At 44.9% G+C, this 22,076-nt stretch overlaps 1 non-coding gene across 1 annotated transcript in view; it reads left to right on the forward strand.

The window, feature by feature from the left end:
* The first annotated feature begins 995 nt into the window (after positions 1-995).
* LOC128692286 (uncharacterized) overlaps positions 996-22,076 on the forward strand; it is a 104,483-nt gene continuing 83,402 nt past the window's right edge. The window contains exon 1 of the transcript XR_011393476.1: positions 996-1,442. This is a non-coding gene — a transcript (uncharacterized protein). The remainder of the gene's footprint in view (positions 1,443-22,076) is intronic.

Raw genomic sequence — 22,076 nt, forward strand, 5'->3', positions numbered from 1 at the left:
CTGTTAGATAAGTCTGGAAATTAAGAGTGATAGTGACATGACTAAATTTCAGGTGTGTGTGACTAGACTAGTGAGAGACAGGTACACCTGATTAGTGGGAGACAGGTACACCTGACTAGTGAGAGACAGGTACACCTGACTAGTGAGAGACAAGTACACCTGACTAGTGAGAGACAGGTACACCTGACTAGTGAGAGACAGGTACACCTGACTAGTGAGAGACAAGTACACCTGACTAGTGAGAGACAAGTACACCTGACTAGTGAGAGACAGGTACACCTGACTAGTGAGAGACAGGTACACCTGACTAGTGAGAGACAGGTACACCTGACTAGTGAGAGACAGGTACACCTGACTAGTGAGAGACAGGTACACCTGACTAGTGAGAGACAGGTACACCTGACTAGTGAGAGACAGGTACACCTGACTAGTGAGAGACAGGTACACCTGACTAGTGAGAGACAGGTACACCTGACTAGTGAGAGACAGGTACACCTGACTAGTGAGAGACAGGTACACCTGACTAGTGAGAGACAGGTACACCTGACTAGTGAGAGACAGGTACACCTGACTAGTGAGAGACAAGTACACCTGACTAGTGAGAGACAGGTACACCTGACTAGTGAGAGACAAGTACACCTGACTAGCTTCCAGAGATCAATAAATCTTCCAGCCCTTGTAGGTTACCTGTAGATTATTCCGGGGGTCAGCGCCCCCGCGGCCCGGGTTCCAGGTTACCTGTAGATTATTCCGGGGGTCAGCGCCCCCGCGGCCTGGATTCCAGGTTACCTATAGACTGTTCCGCGGGTCAGCGCCCCCTCAGCCCGGGTTCCAGATTACAAATAGACTGTTCCGGGGGTCAGCCAACAACAAAAGGTAAGCAAGTCTCAGGAGCACAAAAGTGTACCAAAATAGCTACCGAAATTTTGCTTGACTCAAAAAAGAGACATACACAGGTTAAAAAATATTTAATTCATATAACCGAATCAAAATATTTGAATGTATATTAGAAATGTCGATTTGGCGAGTGAAATAAGCAGGTGTGACTATATGGAGAGTATTTCGCCGGATAGAATGCACTTGGCCGGTTAGAAGGTGCCACGGCACACCAGATGCTAAAGACAAGTGTCAGGAAGTGCCAAGAATTGAACACTAGTTACACTAACTGAGAGAACAATACAGGAGGATACAACTCTTGTTTTGTGTCAGGCGTAAGTCTAGCACTCACAGTAACTAGAACCAGAGTGGTGACTACCTATCCCCCAGCTAGTAGGGAGGAGAGGCATTCCAGTGCTAGCTGGCACTAACCTAGTGTCAGGTGCCTCAACATCAAGTGGATGTCACATGTAGGTCGTTCATGAGTACCAGGATGACCTCCGTACTGTGTTGGCATCATTACAGCTGCTGGATCCTGCTTTTGGCACTGCACCAGCCCCCTCCAGGTCAGTTCATATATATATATATATATATATATATATATATATATATATATATATATATATATATATATATATATATATATATATATATATATATATATATATATATATATATATATATATATATATATATATATATATATATATATATATATATATATATATATATATATATATATATATATACATATGTGTGTGTGTGTGTGTGTGTGTACCTAAGCTCTTAATTTAAATTTGTTGTAAAGGAAATAATTGAGAATCATAATTAACAGTCAGTGTTTTTGTCTAAACTGTTTATCACAGGAGAGAAACTAACAAAAATGCTGATATTTTATGTGAAATAAAGAATTTGAGAGTCCCCAATATTTTTACGAGTTTTTACTTATATCAGTAAAAACTTTCCATAACTTGTAGATGGTTTTGTGGTCAGGTGGATCATTGTCAGCCAGCAGGTCAGGTGGATCATTGTCAGCCAGCAGGTCAGGTGGATCATTGTCAGCCAGCAGGTCAGGTGGATCATTGTCAGCCAGCAGGTCAGGTGGATCATTGTCAGTCAGCAGGTGAGGTGGATCATTGTCAGCCAGCAGGTCAGGTGGATCATTGTCAGTCAGCAGGTGAGGTGGATCATTGTCAGCCAGCAGGTCAGGTGGATCATTGTCAGCCAGCAGGTCAGGTGGATCATTGTCAGCCAGCAGGTCAGGTGGATCATTGTCAGCCAGCAGGTCAGGTGGATCATTGTCAGCCAGCAGGTCAGGTGGATCATTGTCAGCCAGCAGGTCAGGTGGATCATTGTCAGCCAGCAGGTCAGGTGGATCATTGTCAGTCAGCAGGTCAGGTGGGTCATTGTCAGCCAGCAGGTCAGGTGGGTCATTGTCAGCCAGCAGGTCAGGTGGATCATTGTCAGCCAGCAGGTCAGATGGATCATTGTCAGCCAGCAGGTCAGGTGGATCATTGTCACCCAGCAGGTCAGGTGGATCATTGTCAGCCAGCAGGTCAGGTGGATCATTGTCAGCCAGCAGGTCAGGTGGATCATTGTCAGTCAGCAGGTCAGGTGGATCATTGTCAGTCAGCAGGTGAGGTGGATCATTGTCAGCCAGCAGGTCAGGTGGATCATTGTCAGTCAGCAGGTCAGGTGGATCATTGTCAGCCAGCAGGTCAGGTGGATCATTGTCAGCCAGCAGGTCAGGTGGATCATTGTCAGCCAGCAGGTCAGGTGGATCACTGTCAGCCAGCAGGTCAGGTGGATCATTGTCAGCCAGCAGGTCAGGTGGATCATTGTCAGCCAGCAGGTCAGGTGGATCATTGTCAGCCAGCAGGTCACGTGGATCATTGTCAGCCAGCAGGTCAGGTGGATCATTGTCAGCCAGCAGGTCAGGTGGATCATTGTCAGCCAGCAGGTCAGGTGGATCATTGTCAGCCAGCAGGTCAGGTGGATCATTGTCAGCCAGCAGGTCAGGTGGATCATTGTCAGTCAGCAGGTCAGGTGGGTCATTGTCAGCCAGCAGGTCAGGTGGGTCATTGTCAGCCAGCAGGTCAGGTGGATCATTGTCAGCCAGCAGGTCAGATGGATCATTGTCAGCCAGCAGGTCAGGTGGATCATTGTCAGCCAGCAGGTCAGGTGGATCATTGTCAGCCAGCAGGTCAGGTGGATCATTGTCAGCCAGCAGGTCAGGTGGATCATTGTCAGCCAGCAGGTCAGGTGGATCATTGTCACCCAGCAGGTCAGGTGGATCATTGTCACCCAGCAGGTCAGGTGGATCATTGTCAGCCAGCAGGTGAGGTGGATCATTGTCAGCCAGCAGGTGAGGTGGATCATTGTCAGCCAGCAGGTCAGGTGGATCATTGTCAGCCAGCAGGTGAGGTGGATCATTGTCAGCCAGCAGGTGAGGTGGATCATTGTCAGCCAGCAGGTCAGGTGGATCATTGTCAGCCAGCAGGTCAGGTGGATCATTGTCAGCCAGCAGGTCAAGTGGATCATTGTCATTAAGCAGGTCAGGTGGATCATTTTCAGCCAGCAGGTCAGGTGGATCATTGTCAGCCAGCAGGTCAGGTGAATCATTGTCAGCCAGCAGGTCAGGTGGATCATTGTCAGCCTGCAGGTCAGGTGGATCATTGTCAGCCAGCAGGTCAGGTGGATCATTGTCAGCCAGCAAGTCAGGTGGATCATTGTCAGCCAGCAGGTCAGGTGGATCATTGTCAGCCAGCAAGTCAGGTGGATCATTGTCAGCCAGCAGGTCAGGTGAATCATTGTCAGCCAGCAGGTCAGGTGGATCATTGTCAGCCAGCAGGTCAGGTGGATCATTGTCAGCCAGTAGGTGAGGTGGATCATTGTTAGCCAGCAGGTGAGGTGGATCACTGTCAGCCAGCAGGTGAGGTGGATCATTGTCAGCCAGCAGGTCAGATGGATCATTGTCACCCAGCAGGTCAGGTGGATCATTGTCAGCCAGCAGGTGAGGTGGATCATTGTCATCCAGCAGGCCAGGTGGATCATTGTCAGCCAGCAGGTCAGGTGGATCATTGTCAGCCAGCAGGTCAGGTGGATCATTGTCAGCCAGCAGGTCAGATGGATCATTGTCAGCCAGCAGGTGAGGTGGATCATTGTCAGCCAGCAGGTCAGGTGGATCATTGTCAGCCAGCAGATCAGGTGGATCATTATCAGCCAGCAGGTCAGGTGGATCATTGTCAGCCAGCAGGTCAGGTGGATCATTGTCAGCCAGCAGGTCAGATGGATCATTGTCAGCCAGCAGGTCAGGTGGATCATTGTCAGCCAGCAGGTCAGGTGGATCATTGTCAGCCAGCAGGTCAGGTGGATCATTGTCAGCCAGCAGGTGAGATGGATCATTGTCAGCCAGCAGGTCAGGTGGATCATTGTCAGCCAGCAGATCAGGTGGATCATTGTCAGCCAGCAGGTCAGGTGGATCATTGTCAGCCAGCAGGTCAGGTGGATCATTGTCAGCCAGCAGGTCACGTGGATCATTGTCAGCCAGTAGGTCAGGTGGATCATTGTCAGCCAGCAGGTCAGGTGGATCATTGTCAGCCAGCAGGTCAGGTGGATCATTGTCAGCCAGCAGGTGAGATGGATCATTGTCAGCCAGCAGGTCAGGTGGATCATTGTCAGCCAGCAGGTCAGGTGGATCATTGTCAGCCAGCAGGTCAGGTGGATCATTGTCAGCCAGCAGGTCAGGTGGATCATTGTCAGCCAGCAGGTCAGGTGGATCAAAGTCAGCCAGTAGGTCAGATGGATCATTGTCAGCCAGCAGGTGAGGTGGATCATTGTCAGCCAGCAGGTCAGGTGGATCATTGTCAGCCAGCAGGTGAGATGGATCATTGTCAGCCAGCAGGTCAGGTGGATCATTGTCAGCCAGCAGGTCAAGTGGATCATTGTCAGCCAGCAGGTCAGGTGGATCATTGTCAGCCAGCAGGTGAGATGGATCATTGTCAGCCAGCAGTTCAGGTGGATCATTGTCAGCCAGCAGGTCAGGTGGATCATTGTCAGCCAGCAGGTCAGGTGGATCATTGTCAGCCTGCAGGTCAGGTGGATCATTGTCAGCCAGCAGGTCAGTTGGATCATTGTCAGTCAGCAGGTCAGGTGGATCATTGTCAGCCAGCAGGTCAGGTGGATCATTGTCACCCAGCAGGTCAGGTGGATCATTGTCAGCCAGCAGGTCAGGTGGATCATTGTCAGCCAGCAGGTCAGGTGGATCATTGTCAGCCAGCAGGTCAGGTGGATCATTGTCAGCCAGCAGGTCAGGTGGATCATTGTCAGCCAGCAGGTCAGGTGGATCATTGTCAGCCAGCAGGTCAGGTGGATCATTGTCAGCCAGCAGGTCAGGTGGATCATTGTCAGCCAGCAGGTCAGGTGGATCATTGTCAGCCAGCAGGTCAGGTGGATCATTGTCAGCCAGCAGGTGAGGTGGATCATTGTCAGCCAGCAGGTCAGGTGGATCATTGTCAGCTGTGAGTACTCACATGTAGTCTGTTGTTCTCCGTGTACTCAAAATTGGACTGTTCTCCATGTCCTCTGGTTAGATTATTCTTCATGTTCTTACGTTATTCAGGAAAACTGTTCTTCACATTCTACAGGTAGACTGTACTGCACATTCTACAGGTAGACTGTACTTCACTTTCTACAGGTAGACTGTACTTCACATTCTACAGGTAGACTGCACTTCACATTCTACAGGTAGACTGTACTTCACATTCTACAGGTAGACTGTACTTCACATTCTACAGGTAGACTGCACTTCACATTCTACAGGTAGACTGCACTTCACATTCTACAGGTAGACTGTACTTCACATTCTACAGGTAGACTGCACTTCACATTCTACAGGTAGACTGTACTTCACATTCTACAGGTAGACTGCACTTCACATTCTACAGGTAGACTGTACTTCACATTCTACAGGTAGACTGTACTTCACATTCTACAGGTAGACTGTTCACTTCTACAGGTAGACTGCACTTCACATTCTACAGGTAGACTGCACTTCACATTCTACAGGTAGACTGCACTTCACATTCTACAGGTAGACTGTACTTCACATTCTACAGGTTCTTCACATTCTTTTCTTCACATTCTACAGGTAGACTGTACTTCACATTCTACAGGTAGACTGTACTTCACATTCTACAGGTAGACTGTACTTCACATTCTACAGGTAGACTGTACTTCACATTCTACAGGTAGACTGTACTTCACATTCTACAGGTAGACTGCACTTCACATTCTACAGGTAGACTGCACTTCACATTCTACAGGTAGACTGTACTTCACGTTGACAAGCAAGGTTCACGCTCGTGTTCACTTGAGCTTCAGTGATCCTCAGTGGAAAAATCTACTTATGCAAACATTAATCTGTGACAAGACAGCAACTGCACGAACGATGGTGGCCTTGTTTCTTCTTTCCTGGGAGTCACTCTGCCTTGGTGGCAGAGAAAAAATCTATAAGCTCATCAGGGTGTTGGCAAAATTGGATGAGCTTAGCATTAAGCTCACACCAATGAATATTTAATCTCACAGGCAAATTTCCAATCTTTAATTTGTGTTTTGAATTAGATTTTGAGAGACGGATTAAAAATAAGACAGAGCTGATTAATGTGATATATGGTAATACTGCTTATTATATAATAATTGGATATATACTGTTATTAATGTGTTTATTGAGATTTTATTGCCCCCGAGATTTTTATTTAGGGGTAATTTACCCCTAAATAGGGTAATTTAGGATAATTTACCCCCGGGTAATTTACCCCAGGTTCTCCGAACTCTAAATTACCCGTCAGGGTAAATGAAAAAGACATTAGAAAATTAAAACGACATTTTTCAGCCATTTTTTTCCTCAATGTCAGATCACCAGAGACAAAAAATATATAAATTTGCCATTTATACATTTTTTTTTTCAAAAAAATCGACAAATTTCGGTGGTTCTGGGATGTCAATGAGAAATATTAGACATTATCCTGGTTAATGTCTCTCATCTCTCACATCTAGTCCTTTATTTATTTCTCATCTTTATCTCTCCTCATGTCTCTCGTCCGTCTCTTATTCTCTTATTTTTCTTAAAAACAAAAATTCTTTCACCAACTGACTTTTTTTTTTTTTTTTTGCATATTTTTATTTTTAATTATTATTCTTTATTTTGCTCTATATTTAATGTCGACTTTTTATTTTATATCTGTATTTATTATTATTATTATTATTATTATTATTATTATTATTATTATTATTATTATTATTATTATTATTATTATTGTTACTGCTGTAGTTGTTGGTGTTGTTGTTGTTGTTGTTGTTGTTGTTGTTGTTGTTGTTGTTGTTGTTGTTGTTGTTGTTGTTGTTGTTGTTGTTGTTGTTGTTGTTGTTGCTGATGTTACTGTTGTTGTTGTTGTTGTTGTTGTTGTTGTTGTTGTTGTTGTTGTTGTTGTTGTTGTTGTTGTTGTTGTTGTTGTTGTTGTTGTTGTTGTTGTTGTTGTTGTTGTTGTTGTTGTTGTTGTTGTTGTTGTTACTGTTGTTGTTGTTGTTGTTGTTGTTGTTGTTGTTGTTGTTGTTGTTGTTGTTGTTGTTGTTGTTGTTGTTGTTGTTGTTGTTGTTGTTGTTGTTGCTGTTGTTGTTATTTTGATGGTGAATGAAGGAGGTGAAGAGAAGAAAGAGGGAAGAGAGACTTCGCAGAGTAACTTGGAGAAATAGAACAGAAGAGGAAGGAGTTTAGGAAGAGGTGTGGGAAGAGAGAGAGAGAAGAAGAAAATGATATATATATATATATATATATATTTATATATATATATATATATATATATATATATATATATATATATATATATATATATATATATATATATATATATATATATATATATATAAATATGTGTGTGTGTGTGTATGTGTGCTTAAAACACTGGACAAAGTGTAAGTGTGTAATGTGAGTGTGTGTAGTGTGAATGTAACTGTGTAGTGTGAGTGTAAGTGTGTAGTGTAAGTGTAAGTGTGTAGTGTAAGTGTAAGTGTGTAGTGTAAGTGTAAGTGTGTAGTGTAAGTGTGTAGTGTAAGTGTAAGTGTGTAGTGTAAGTGTAAGTGTGTAGTGTAAGTGTGTAGTGTAAGTGTAAGTGTGTAGTGTAAGTGTAAGTGTGTAGTGTAAGTGTGTAGTGTAAGTGTAAGTGTGTAGTGTAAGTGTAAGTGTGTAGTGTAAGTGTGTAGTGTAAGTGTGTAGTGTAAGTGTGTAGTGTAAGTGTAAGTGTGTAGTGTAAGTGTAAGTGTGTAGTGTAAGTGTGTAGTGTAAGCGTAAGTGTGTAGTGTAAGTGTAAGTGTGTAGTGTAAGTGTGTAGTGTAAGTGTAAGTGTAAGTGTAAGTGTAAGTGTAAGTGTAAGTATAAGTGTAAGTGTAAGTGTAAGTGTAAGTGTAAGTGTAAGTGTAAGTGTAAGTATAAGTGTAAGTGTAATGTAAGTGTAATGTAAGTGTAAGTGTAATGTAAGTGTAATGTAAGTGTAAGTGTAATGTAAGTGTAATGTAAGTGTAAGTGTAATGTAAGTGTAATGTAAGTGTAAGTGTAATGTAAGTGTAATGTAAGTGTAAGTGTAATGTAAGTGTAAGTGTAATGTAAGTGTAAGTGTGCACTGAAAGGTAATAATATGAATGGGTCATTACAGAACTAGTTATGTAAATGATATTAATTACATTTGTCATTGTGAGGCTGAGGTGTGTAAGAGCGCTCACTCAAAGCTCTCACTGAGAGCTCTCACTGAGAGCTCTCACTGAGAGCTCTCACTGAGAGCTCTCACTGAGAGCTCTCGCTTCACGGATTATCGCTGAAATGCAAATTCACTTCAAAATCTGAATATAGCCAAGCCAGTTGAGAATAAAGCCAGCGACCTGGCTTTTTTCCTCTCATCATTTAAGACATAAAAATTGTTATAGCCGAGAGTTTTAAAAAGAGTTTTAAAAAGAGTCTTAAAAAAGAGTCTTAAAAAAGAGTTTTTTTAAGAAGAGTATTCCAAAAAATTGGGAATTTTTTTCATTTCCTGTTTTTACCCCAGTGTGGCTGTGTCCCCTGACAAGGGGGGCTGTGACCCCCTTTAAGTCTCGTATTCTAGTACCTACACAGCTTTAAGAACAGGCATGAAAGTCTGCCAAATATTTTACGAAAAAAAATCGGAAAGGTAATTAAATAAACATAAAATTTGGCATTTATATTCTAAATTTAATTTTTTGAACCCATAAATTATCTAATAATCCTGGTTGGGCTAGAACTGAGTATTCTTGGGTTCTGAGAGCCCTACACAGTTTGAAGAGTAGGTACGACAGGATGGAGATGATGATTACATCCTCTTCACGTCTCAACTCGACTGAAGAAGCCTGCTGTGTGGGCGAAACGTTTCGGAAAATACACAACTAGGAGAGCGAAGAGGAGAGTGAAGGAAGTCAGATGATGTCTCATGGATGCACAAGACCCTGACATCAATGGTCCATTGGACACGGGAAATGAAGGAATTCTTCAAGGGGAAATGCTGGGAGGGTGCAAGACATGTCTGTACGTACATGCTGGGGCAGTGAAGGTACGTACATGCTGGGGCAGTGAAGGTACGTACGTGCTGGGGCAGTGAAGGTACGTGCTTGCTGGGGGAGTGAAGGTACGTACATGCTGGGGCAGTGAAGGTACGTACGTGCTGGGGCAGTGAAGGTACGTACTTGCTGGCGGAGTGAAGGTACGTACTTGCTGGGGGAGTGAAGGTACGTACTTGCTGGGGCAGTGAAGGTACGTACATGCTGGGGCAGTGAAGGCACGTACATGCTGGGGCAGCGAAGGTACGTACTTGCCTTCGGAGTGAAGGTACGTACTTGCTGGGGGAGTGAAGGTACGTACATGCTGGGGCAGTGAAGGTACGTACATGCTGGGGCAGTGAAGGTACGTACATGCTGGGGCAGTGAAGGTACGTACATGCTGGGGCAGTGAAGGTACGTACATGCTGGGGCAGTGAAGGTACGTACATGCTGGGGCAGTGAAGGTACGTACATGCTGGGGCAGTGAAGGTACGTACATGCTGGGGCAGTGAAGGTACGTACATGCTGGGGCAGTGAAGGTACGTACGTGCTGGGGCAGTGAAGGTACGTATTTGCCTTCGGAGTGAAGGTACGTACTTGCTGGGGGAGTGAAGGTACGTACATGCTGGGGCAGTGAAGGCACGTACATGCTGGGGCAGTGAAGGCACGTACATGCTGGGGCAGTGAAGGCACGTACTTAAGTCCCGGTATACACCGGGACTTATGTACTTCGATGCAGTGTGTAGGTTCGAATCTTGCTGTGGACTGAGAGATAATGTTTGTTAAAATAAGAACATAAGAAAGGAGAAACGCTGCAGTAGGCCTGTTGGCCCATACTAGGCAGGTCCTTTACAATCCATCCCACTAACAAAACATTTGCCCAACCCAATTTTCAATGCTCCCAAGAAATAACGTCTGATAACTCTATCCACTCATTTGCAAGTCCCACTCAAATCCAACCCCTCTCACTCATATATTTAAGAGGGACATTAAAAAGGGGATAAGAAAAGCTAAAAGGGACTATGAAATTAAAGTTGCTAGGGATTCTAAAACTAACCCAAAAAGTTTTTTCCAGGTCAATACAACAAAAGTTAGAGATAAGATAGGTCCCCTTAAAAATAACTATGGGCATCTTACTGACAAAGAGAATGAAATGTGCTCGATTTTTAATAATTATTTTCTCTCAGTTTTTACACAGGAAGACACTAATAATATTCCAGTAATTAATTTTTATAGTGGGCTAGAAGAAGATAAATTATGTAACATCACAGTCACTAGTGAGATGGTTGTGAAGCAGATAGACAGACTGAAGCAAAATAAGTCGCCGGGTCCTGATGAGGTTTTTTCAAGGGTTCTTAAGGAATGCAAAATGGAACTCTGTGAACCATTAACTAATATTTTTAATTTTTCTCTTCAAACAGGTGTAGTGTCTGATATGTGGAAGATGGCTAATGTAACTCCTATTTTTAAAACAGGGGACAAGTCGTTACCGTCAAATTACCGCCCAATAAGCCTGACCTCAATTGTAGGCAAATTACTAGAGTCAATTATAGCTGAGATTATAAGAAGCCATCTCGATAAGCATAGCTTGATTTTTGCGATAAGCATAGCTTGATTTTTGCGGTCATCATTTCTGCAGAAATGATGACCGCAAAAACGCATGTGTTCAACATAGAGACGATGTTGGACACCTCATGAAATTCAATGAAGCTAAACTAGTTATTAAAGAAGACGACTTAAGACGGAGAAAATGCATTGAAGCTGCACTAATTTCTGTCAGTAACACTATAAAGCAGAAATCCGGTAGTTACAGTATTTCAAAATTACTAAGCAAGAGGATATTACCCATCCTGGGAACTGGTGTTACTTGATGCCAACAGGTCCCTCTCTAACCTCACCTCCTTAGTTCCATTACTACTACTACTACTACTACTTCCACCTCTACCCACGCTTCACCTCACCTGACTCCCACCACTATATATATGTGTGTTTTCTTAGTTTTCTCTGTATTAGGACTGAAGAAGCCACTCGTGGCGAAACGTTTCCTTTAATAAATGTCCTGAACTGTACATAAGTGTCTTTTTCCACAAGACAGCAGTGCCTAAGCGTACGTAATAGGGCAAATAGATTATTGGGATTTATATCAAGAAGTGTAAGCAACAGAAATCCAGAGGTCATACTGCAGCTTTATACATCATTAGTAAGGCCTCACCTAGATTATGCAGCTCAGTTCTGGTCTCCGTATTACAGAATGGACATAAATTCGTTAGAAAACATTCAGCGTAGAATGACTAAATTAATACATAGCATTAGAAATCTTCCTTATGAAGAAAGATTGAAGACTCTTAAGTTACATTCACTTGTTAGACGAAGAATGAGGGGAGACCTGATCGAAGTGTATAAGTGGAAGATAGGTATTAATAAAGGGGATATTAATAAGGTCTTGAGGATGTCTCTCCAAGAGAGAACCCGCAGTAATGGATTTAAATTAGATAAGTTTAGATTTAGAAAGGACATAGGAAAGTACTGGTTTGGAAATAGGGTAGTTGATGAGTGGAACAGTCTACCTAGTTGGGTTATTGAGGCTGGGACTTTGGGTAGTTTCAAATTTAGGTTGGATAAGTACATGAGTGGGAGGGGTTGGATTTGAGTGGGACTTTCACATCAGAGCTTATTTCTTGGGTGGCATTGAAAATTGGGTTGGGCAAATGTTTTGTTAGTGGGATGAATTGTAAAGGACCTGCCTAGTATGGGCCAACAGGCCTCCTGCAGTGTTCCTCCTTTCTTATGTTCTTATCCAACCTAAATTTGAAGCTACCCAAAGTCCCAGCCTCAATAACCCAACTAGGTAGACTGTTCCACTCATCAACTACCCTATTTCCAAACCAATACTTTCCTATGTCCTTTCTAAATCTAAACTTGTCTAATTTTAATCCATTACTGCGGGTTCTCTCTTGGAGAGACATCCTCAAGACCTTATTAATATCCCCTTTATTAATACCCATCTTCCGCATATACACTTCGATCAGGTCTCCCCTCATTCTTCGTCTAACAAGTGAATGTAACTTAAGAGTCTTCAATCTTTCTTCATAAGGAAGATTTCTAATGCTATGTATTAATTTAGTCATTCTACGCTGAATGTTTTCTAACGAATTTATGTCCATTCTGTAATATGGAGACCAGAACTGAGCTGCATAATCTAGGTGAGGCCTTACTAATGATGTATAAAGCTGCAGTATAACCTCTGGACTTCTGTTGCTTACACTTCTTGATATAAATCCCAATAATCTATTTGCCCTATTACGTACGCTTAGGCATTGCTGCTCACCATAACACCCAAGTCCTTTTCACAATCTGTATGGCTAAGTTCTACATTATTTAACTTACAAGTGCTAGGGTTATGGACACTCCCGAGCTTCAGAACCTTGCATTTATCTACATTGAACTGCATCTGCCACTTTTCTGACCAAGAGTAGAGTTTGTTTAAATCCTCCTGAAGTTCCCTAACATCTACGTTTGAATCAATTATCCTACCTATCTTTGTGTCATCGGCGAATTTGCTCATTTCACTAGTAATTCCCTCATCAAGATCATTGATATATATTATAAACAACAACGGGCCCAAGACTGATCCCTGTGGAACGCCACTTGTTACAGATCCCCACTCGGATTTAACCCCATTTATGGACACTCTCTGCTTCCTGTCAGTGAGCCATGACTCGATCCACGAGAGCACTTTTCCCCCAATGCCATGAGCTGCCACTTTCTTTAACAGTCTATGGTGCGGAACTCTATCAAAAGCCTTACTAAAATCTAAGTAAATAATATCAAACTGTTTAGGTAAGACACATATGCAACAGTTAGGTATCTTTATTTCGAAACGTTTCGCCTACACAGTAGGCTTCTTCAGTCGAGTACAGCAAAGTTGATAGAAGCAGAAGAGACTTGAAGACGATGTAATCAGTCCATCACCCTTAAAGTTTTGAGGTGGTCACCTCCTGGCGCTATATAAGGCTCCATCCTATCACTTCAACTCCATATTAATCCAGACAATGGAACAATACTCTTCTCCAGACTGAGGGACTGACCACCTCAAAACTCTAAGGGTGGTGGACTGATTACATCGTCTTCAAGTCTCTTCTGCTTCTATCAACTTTGCTGTACTCGACTGAAGAATCCTACTGTGTAGGCGAAACGTTTCGAAATAAAGATACCTAACTGTTGCATATGTGTCTTACCTAAACAACCTGTCGGTATTTTATACCATTTTATTGTTCAATATTAAATTCTTTATCGTGGTCAACAGCCTCAAAAGCTTTACTGAAGAAAGTTAATAAATTAGTTAGACAAGACCGGCCTCTTGTGAATCCATGCTGAGTATCATTAATCAAGCTATGCTTATCGAGATGGCTTCTTATAATCTCAGCTATAATTGACTCTAGTAATTTGCCTACAATTGAGGTCAGGCTTATTGGGCGGTAATTTGACGGTAACGACTTGTCCCCTGTTTTAAAAATAGGAGTTACATTAGCCATCTTCCACATATCAGACACTACACCTGTTTGAAGAGATAAATTAAAAATATTAGTTAATGGTTCACAGAGTTCCATTTTGCATTCCTTAAGAACCCTTGAAAAAACCTCATCAGGACCCGGCGACTTATTTTGCTTCAGTCTGTCTATCTGCTTCACAACCATCTCACTAGTGACTGTGATGTTACATAATTTATCTTCTTCTAGCCCACTATAACAATTAATTACTGGAATATTGTTAGTGTCTTCCTGTGTAAAAACTGAGAGAAAATAATTATTAAAAATCGAGCACATTTCATTCTCTTTGTCAGTAAGATGCACATAGTTATTTTTAAGGGGACCTATCTTATCTCTAACTTTTGTTCTATTGACCTGGAAAAAACTTTTTGGGTTAGTTTTAGAATCCCTAGCAACTTTAATTTCATAGTCCCTTTTAGCTTTTCTTATCCCCTTTTTAATGTCCCTCTTAATGTCAATATACTGATTCATAAGATGACCCTCACCCCTTTTGATATGCCTATAAATTCCCCTCTTATGCCCTAGTAGATATTTCAGCCTATTATTCATCCATTTTGGGTCATTTCTATTTGATCTAATTTCTTTATAAGAGATAAACGTTCTTTGAGCAGCATGTATTGTGTTCAGAAAACTGTCATATTGATAGCTCTCTTCGTTACCCCAGTCAACAGATGATAAGTGTTCTCTAAGCCCATCGTAATCTGCTAAGCGAAAATCTGGGACTGTTACTGAGTTATCCCTACTATCATACTTCCATTCAATTCTACATGTAATTGATTTGTGGTCGCTAGCACCCAGTTCCTCTGAAACTTCTAAATTATTAACAAGGGATTCATTGTAATAAAGTTGGTAGAATTAACGACAATATGCAAAGTAAAAGGACACAAGTGCAACTAATGTGACATTTTATTGTGGCAACGTTTCCACAATAAAATGTCACATTAGTTGCACTTGTGTCCTTTTACTTTACAAGGGATTCATTGTTTGCCAGAACTAAGTCAAGCAGGTTATTTCCCCTTGTAGGTTCTGTCACAAACTGCTTCAAAAAACAATCCTGAACTACTTCTAAGAAGTCGTATGATTCTAAATTCCCAGTCAAGAAATTCCAATCAATGTGACTAAAGTTAAAGTCTCCTAGAATTACTACATTATTGTGCCTTGTGGCCTTAACAATTTCCTCCCATAGTAGTTTCCCTTGGTCCCTATCTAAGTTTGGGGGACGGTATATCACTCCTAAAATCAATTTTTCATGCCCCTCTGAAAATTCTATCCAAACAGACTCTGTATGTGTTACTTCAGACTTAATACCCGTTTTTATGCAACAGTTCAAGCGATCTCGGACATACAATGCCACCCCATCCATTGTTCCTTGATAATGTGAGTAGTCACGAAAGCGCTTGGAACATATATATATATATATATATATATATATATATATATATATATATATATATATATATATATATATATATATATATATATATATATATATATATATATACATATATACATACATATATATATATATATATATATATATATATATATATATATATATATATATATATATATATATATATATATATATATATATATATATATATATATATACACACACACAGAGGTGACCTCTACTTAGCTCAGTGAGGACGTGTCGAGTGTGCTCTCTACGGACTGAACCAAGATGCCCTCCATCGAGCAACTTTACCAACAGCTTAAGGAAGAATTGAGGTTGGCGAAGATGGAGATTCGGCGACTGACCGAGGAAAACAAGAAGATTCGTAGTAGTCCTCCTGTTTTGAGTCCTCGGGTCAAGAAAGGAAACTGGTCAGTGGCTGGACAGCAGGGAACGAAGTTGACTATGAAGAAGACGAATGGAAAGGTAGAAACGATGAAGAAGAAAGAGACTGCCTTGGAAACTGTTGTGGAAACGTCTAACGCATTCTCCGTGCTACCCGACGAGTGTGAGTCGACTACTGGGAACGTCACGACGAACGACACAAGGAAAGTAAGAATATTGTTGTTGTTGGGGATAGCCAAGTTAGGTACATGAATAGGGCGTTCTGCTTGAAGGACAGGAGTAGGAGACAAAGAGTTTGGTTTCCTGGGGCTGGGATAGAGGACATTGTTAGCCGTCTGGATGACATCATGAGAGGTAATGGGAGCAATCCTATTATCTGTCTCAGTGCTGGAGGCAATGATGTTGGTAGACGTAGGAGTGAGGACCTGACTAGCAGGTATAGGTCAGCAATAGAAATAATTAGGAGGAAGGGTGGAAACCCTGTCATATGTGGTATTTTGCATATATATATATATGTGTATATATGTGTATATATATATATATATATATATATATATATATATATATATATATATATATATATATATATATATATATATATATATACATATGTTCATTTTCGTGTTTCTTCATAAATAGTGGAAAATTACAGGGAGTTGGTGTTAGGCAGAGGGGAGCAGAGGGGTGAGCAGAGGGATGGGCAGAGGGATGGGCAGAGGGATGGGCAGAGGGATGGGCAGAGGGATGGGCAGAGGGGTGAGCAGAGGGATGGGCAGAGGGACGGGCAGAGGGATGGGCAGAGGGATGGGCAGAGGGGTGAGCAGAGGGGTGAACAGAGATGTGAGCAGAGGGGTGAGCAGAGGGGTGAGCAGAGGGGTGAGCAAAGGGGTGAGCAGAGGGGTGAGCAGAGAGGTGAGCAGAGGGGTGACCAGAGGGGTGGGCAAAGGGGTGGGCAGAGGGGTGGGCAGAGGGGTGGGCAGAGGGGTGAGCAGAGTTGTGAGCAGAGGGGTGAGCAGAGGGGTGAGCAGAGGGGTGAGCAGAGGGGTGAGCAAAGGGGTGAGCAGAGGGGTGAGCAGAGATGTGAGCAGAGGGGTGACCAGAGGGGTGGGCAAAGGGGTGAGCAGAGGGGTGAGCAGAGGGGTGAGCAGAGGGGTGAGCAGAGGGGTGAGCAGAGGGGTGGGCAGAGGGGTGGGCAGAGGGGTGGGCAGAGGGGTGGGCAGAGGGGTGGGCCTCTTGCATGACACTATACACGCAAAAATACTGCGGGAGAAACTGGCACTGAGAATAACATATAATAACACACGACGGGTTATTATGCAGTTATTAATTATGGTCTGTAATTATCTCTCGTGTGTACCATAATTTCAAATTCCTGTATGTATTATTTTATAATATATGTACGTATATAGTGTTGGAGGGAGATAATGAGAGCTGGAGATAATGAGGGAGAGTATGGTGGTGTAAGGGAGATAATGAGGAGGAAGACTGAAGAAGAGAACTTTGAGTTGGCAAGAGTTTGTAGGTGAGAGCGTTGTTTTGACCTCTGGTAAGAGCTCTTTATCTAGTACTCTAAGAGTTTGATATCCGTTATCTAGTATACGAGTGGGAGGGGCTGGGTATGATTGGTGTCATTGGGTACGGGAGTTATTTCTTGGGTAGCTTTAGGTAGAAGTCGTTTTGATAAGAACCTGCCTCGCATGGGCCAGTAGGCCTTCTGCAGTGTTCCTCCATTCTTATGTTCTTACTGTAAGAGCTCTTTATCTAGTACTGTAAGAGCTCTTTATCTAGTACTGTAAGAGCTCTTTATCTAGTACTGTAAGAGCTCTTTATCTAGTACTGTAAGAGCTCTTTATCTAGTACTGTAAGAGCTCTTTATCTAGTACTGTAAGAGCTCTTTATCTAGTACTGTAAGAGCTCTTTATCTAGTACTGTAAGAGCTCTTTATCTAGTACTGTAAGAGCTCTTTATCTAGTACTGTAAGAGCTCTATCCTTCATCTGTAAGAGTCCTTAATTCACCACCACCATAACCCCTACTGCACCACCACTATGACCTCCACTGCACCACCACTATGACCTCCACTGCACCACCACTGTGACCTCCACTGCACCACCACTGTGACCTCCACTGCACCACCACTGTGACCTCCACTGCACCACCACTGTGACCTCCACTGCACCACCACCATAACCCCTACTGCACCACCACTGTGACCTCCACTGCACCACCACTGTGACCTCCACTGCACCACCACCATAACCCCTACTGCACCACCACTGTGACCTCCACTGCACCACCACCATAACCCCTACTGCACCACCACTGTGACCTCCACTGCACCACCACCATAACCCCTACTGCACCACCACTGTGACCTCCACTGCACCACCACTGTGACTCCACTGCACCACCACCATAACCCCTACTGCACCACCACTGTGACCTCCACTGCACCACCACCATAACCCCTACTGCACCACCACTGGGACCTCCACTGCACCACCACTGTGACCTCCACTGCACCACCACCATAACCCCTACTGCACCACCACTGTGACCTCCACTGCACCACCACCATAACCCCTACTGCACCACCACTGTGACCTCCACTGCACCACCACTGTGACCTCCACTGCACCACCACCATAACCCCTACTGCACCACCACTGTGACCTCCACTGCACCACCACCATAACATAACCCCTACTGCACCACCACTGTGACCTCCACTGCACCACCACTGTGACCTCCACTGCACCACCACCATAACCCCTACTGCACCACCACTGTGACCTCCACTGCACCACCACCATAACCCCTACTGCACCACCACTGTGACCTCCACTGCACCACCACTGTGACCTCCACTGCACCACCACTGTGACCTCCACTGCACCACCACTGTGACCTCCACTGCACCACCACTGTGACCTCCACTGCACCACCACTGTGACCTCCACTGCACCACCACCATAACCCCTACTGCACCACCACTGTGACCTCCACTGCACCACCACTGTGACCTCCACTGCACCACCACCATAACCCCTACTGCACCACCACTGTGACCTCCACTGCACCACCACCATAACCCCTACTGCACCACCACTGTGACCTCCACTGCACCACCACTGTGACCTCCACTGCACCACCACCATAACCCCTACTGCACCACCACTGTGACCTCCACTGCACCACCACTGTGACCTCCACTGCACCACCACCATAACCCCTACTGCACCACCACTGTGACCTCCACTGCACCACCACTGTGACCTCCACTGCACCACCACCATAACCCCTACTGCACCACCACTGTGACCTCCACTGCACCACCACTGTGACCTACACTGCACCACCACCATAACCCCTACTGCACCACCACTGTGACCTCCACTGCACCACCACTGTGACCTCCACTGCACCACCACCATAACCCCCACTGCACCACCACTGTGACCTCCACTGCACCACCACCATAACCCCTACTGCACCACCACTGTGACCTCCACTGCACCACCACTGTGACCTCCACTGCACCACCACCATAACCCCCACTGCACCACCACCATAACCCCCACTGCACCACCACTGTGACCTCCACTGCACCACCACCATAACCCCCACTGCACCACCACTGTGACCTCCACTGCACCACCACCATAACCTCTACTGCACCACCACTGTGACCTCCACTGCACCACCACTGTGATCTCCACTGCACCACCACCATAACCCCCACTGCACCACCACCATAACCCCCACTGCACCACCACCATCACCCCCACTGCACCACCACTGCACCACCACTGTGACCTCCACTGCACCACCACCATAACCCCCACTGCACCACCACTGTGACCTCCACTGCACCACCACCATAACCCCTACTGCACCACCACTGTGACCTCCACTGCACCACCACCATAACCCCCACTGCACCACCACTGTGACCTTCACTGCACCACCACCATAACCCCCACTGCACCACCACTGTGACCTCCACTGCACCACCACCATAACCCCTACTGCACCACCACTGTGACCTCCACTGCACCACCACTGTGACCTCCACTGCACCACCACCATAACCCCTACTGCACCACCACTGTGACCTCCACTGCACCACCACTGTGACCTCCACTGCACCACCACCATAACCCCCACTGCACCACCACTGTGACCTCCACTGCACCACCACCATAACCCCTACTGCACCACCACTGTGACCTCCACTGCACCACCACTGTGATCTCCACTGCACCACCACCATAACCCCCACTGCACCACCACCATAACCCCCACTGCACCACCACCATAACCCCCACTGCACCACCACTGTGACCTCCACTGCACCACCACCATAACCCCCACTGCACCACCACTGTGACCTCCACTGCACCACCACCATAACCCCTACTGCACCACCACTGTGACCTCCACTGCACCACCACCATAACCCCCACTGCACCACCACTGTGACCTTCACTGCACCACCACCATAACCCCCACTGCACCACCACTGTGACCTCCACTGCAGCACCACCATAACCCCTACTGCACCACCACTGTGACCTCCACTGCACCACCACCATAACCCCCACTGCACCACCACTGTGACCTTCACTGCACCACCACCATAACCCCCACTGCACCACCACTGTGGCCTCCACTGCACCACCACCATAACCCCCACTGCACCACCACTGTGACCTCCACTGCGCCACCACCATAACCCCCACTGCACCACCACTGTGACCTCCACTGCACCACCACCATAACCCCCACTGCACCACCACTGTGACCTCCACTGCACCACCACCATAACCCCCACTGCACCACCACTGTGACCTCCACTGCACCACCACTGTGACCTCCACTTCACCACCACCATAACCCCCACTGCACCACCACTGTGACCTCCACTGCACTACCACCATAACCCCCACTGCACCACCACTGTGACTTCCACTGCACCACCACCATAACCCCCACAGCACCACCACTGGGACCTCCACTGCACCACTACCATAACCTCCACTACACCACCACTATAACCTCCACTGCACCACCACTATAACCTCCACTGCACCACCACTGTGACCTCCACTGCACCAGCACTGTGACCTCCACTGCACCACCAATATCCGCAGCTCACACATATATCACCCACTGCTGCCAATTTCAAACTTCGAATTTATGTGGCGGTAATATTCCCAGCGCTTGAAGCGATATTCTCCCTGGTAATAGGTGATATTACTCACCATCTCGGCCAGGCCACACACCAAGCCTCAACCAGCGGGCAAAAAGTACACTAAAAAAACAATCCTATCAGTGAACTGGATGATAATGAGGCGGGTGTTTGAGTGTTTAGCGTTCTGATGGGCTGGTGATCAGTTGATGATTGGTGAGAATGATGAGGCGGGTGTTAGTTGATTTGTTTAGCCTCCTGATGGGCTGGTGATTGATTCTTGATTGGTAAGAATGATGAGGTGATGTTGGTTGATTGTCAAGCGTCCTGATGGGCTGGTAATTGGTTCCTGATTGGTAAGAATGTGGTACTGATAATGCTCATTTTGTTAATGTTAAGTGTTGTGTGTGGGTTTAAGTTGTTAAGACACATGTGCAACAGTTAGGTATCTTCAGACCGAAACGTTTCGCCTACACGGTAGGCTTCTCCAGTCGATTACTGAAGAGGCAGCAAAAGCAGTGGAGATGTAAAGGTGATGGAATCAATCCATCAGCCTCCACGAAGTAATTTTGAGGTGGTCAGTCCCTCAGCTCCGTAGTCTGGAACACTGTGAAGCTGAATCATGGGAATGTAGATTTAAATACAGCCAAAAATGAGATGTAGAAAATTCTAAAGACAGAAGAGGCGAAGCCAGCTAGTACAAGCAAGAATATTGTCCTCTGTATCTAGATACCGTTGTGTTGCAGTGACTGACAGTGTGAATTGTGTTGTCACTGCTCTGTTGTTACTACTTTTGTTGTTTCTGTTGATGAGTCTGTTGTTATTGCTTCTACTGCTGTTGCAATTGCCGTTGTTTGTATTGTTGATGCTCTTGCTTTTGATGTTGTTGTTGTTGCTGTTACTGCTGTTCTTGATGGCGAATGGTTCGGGTGAGGATAATTTTAAAGGCTGATGGAACAGTAATTAGAGGATAGGGATTTATCTCCCATCTGGTAAATGATAATCACGTTGACCGTTTTCCACATCTCCGCCACGATACATGTCATTCAACAATTACC

The sequence above is a fragment of the Cherax quadricarinatus genome, chromosome 53, assembly GCF_038502225.1.
Source record: "Cherax quadricarinatus isolate ZL_2023a chromosome 53, ASM3850222v1, whole genome shotgun sequence".
Taxonomy (NCBI): domain Eukaryota; kingdom Metazoa; phylum Arthropoda; class Malacostraca; order Decapoda; family Parastacidae; genus Cherax; species Cherax quadricarinatus.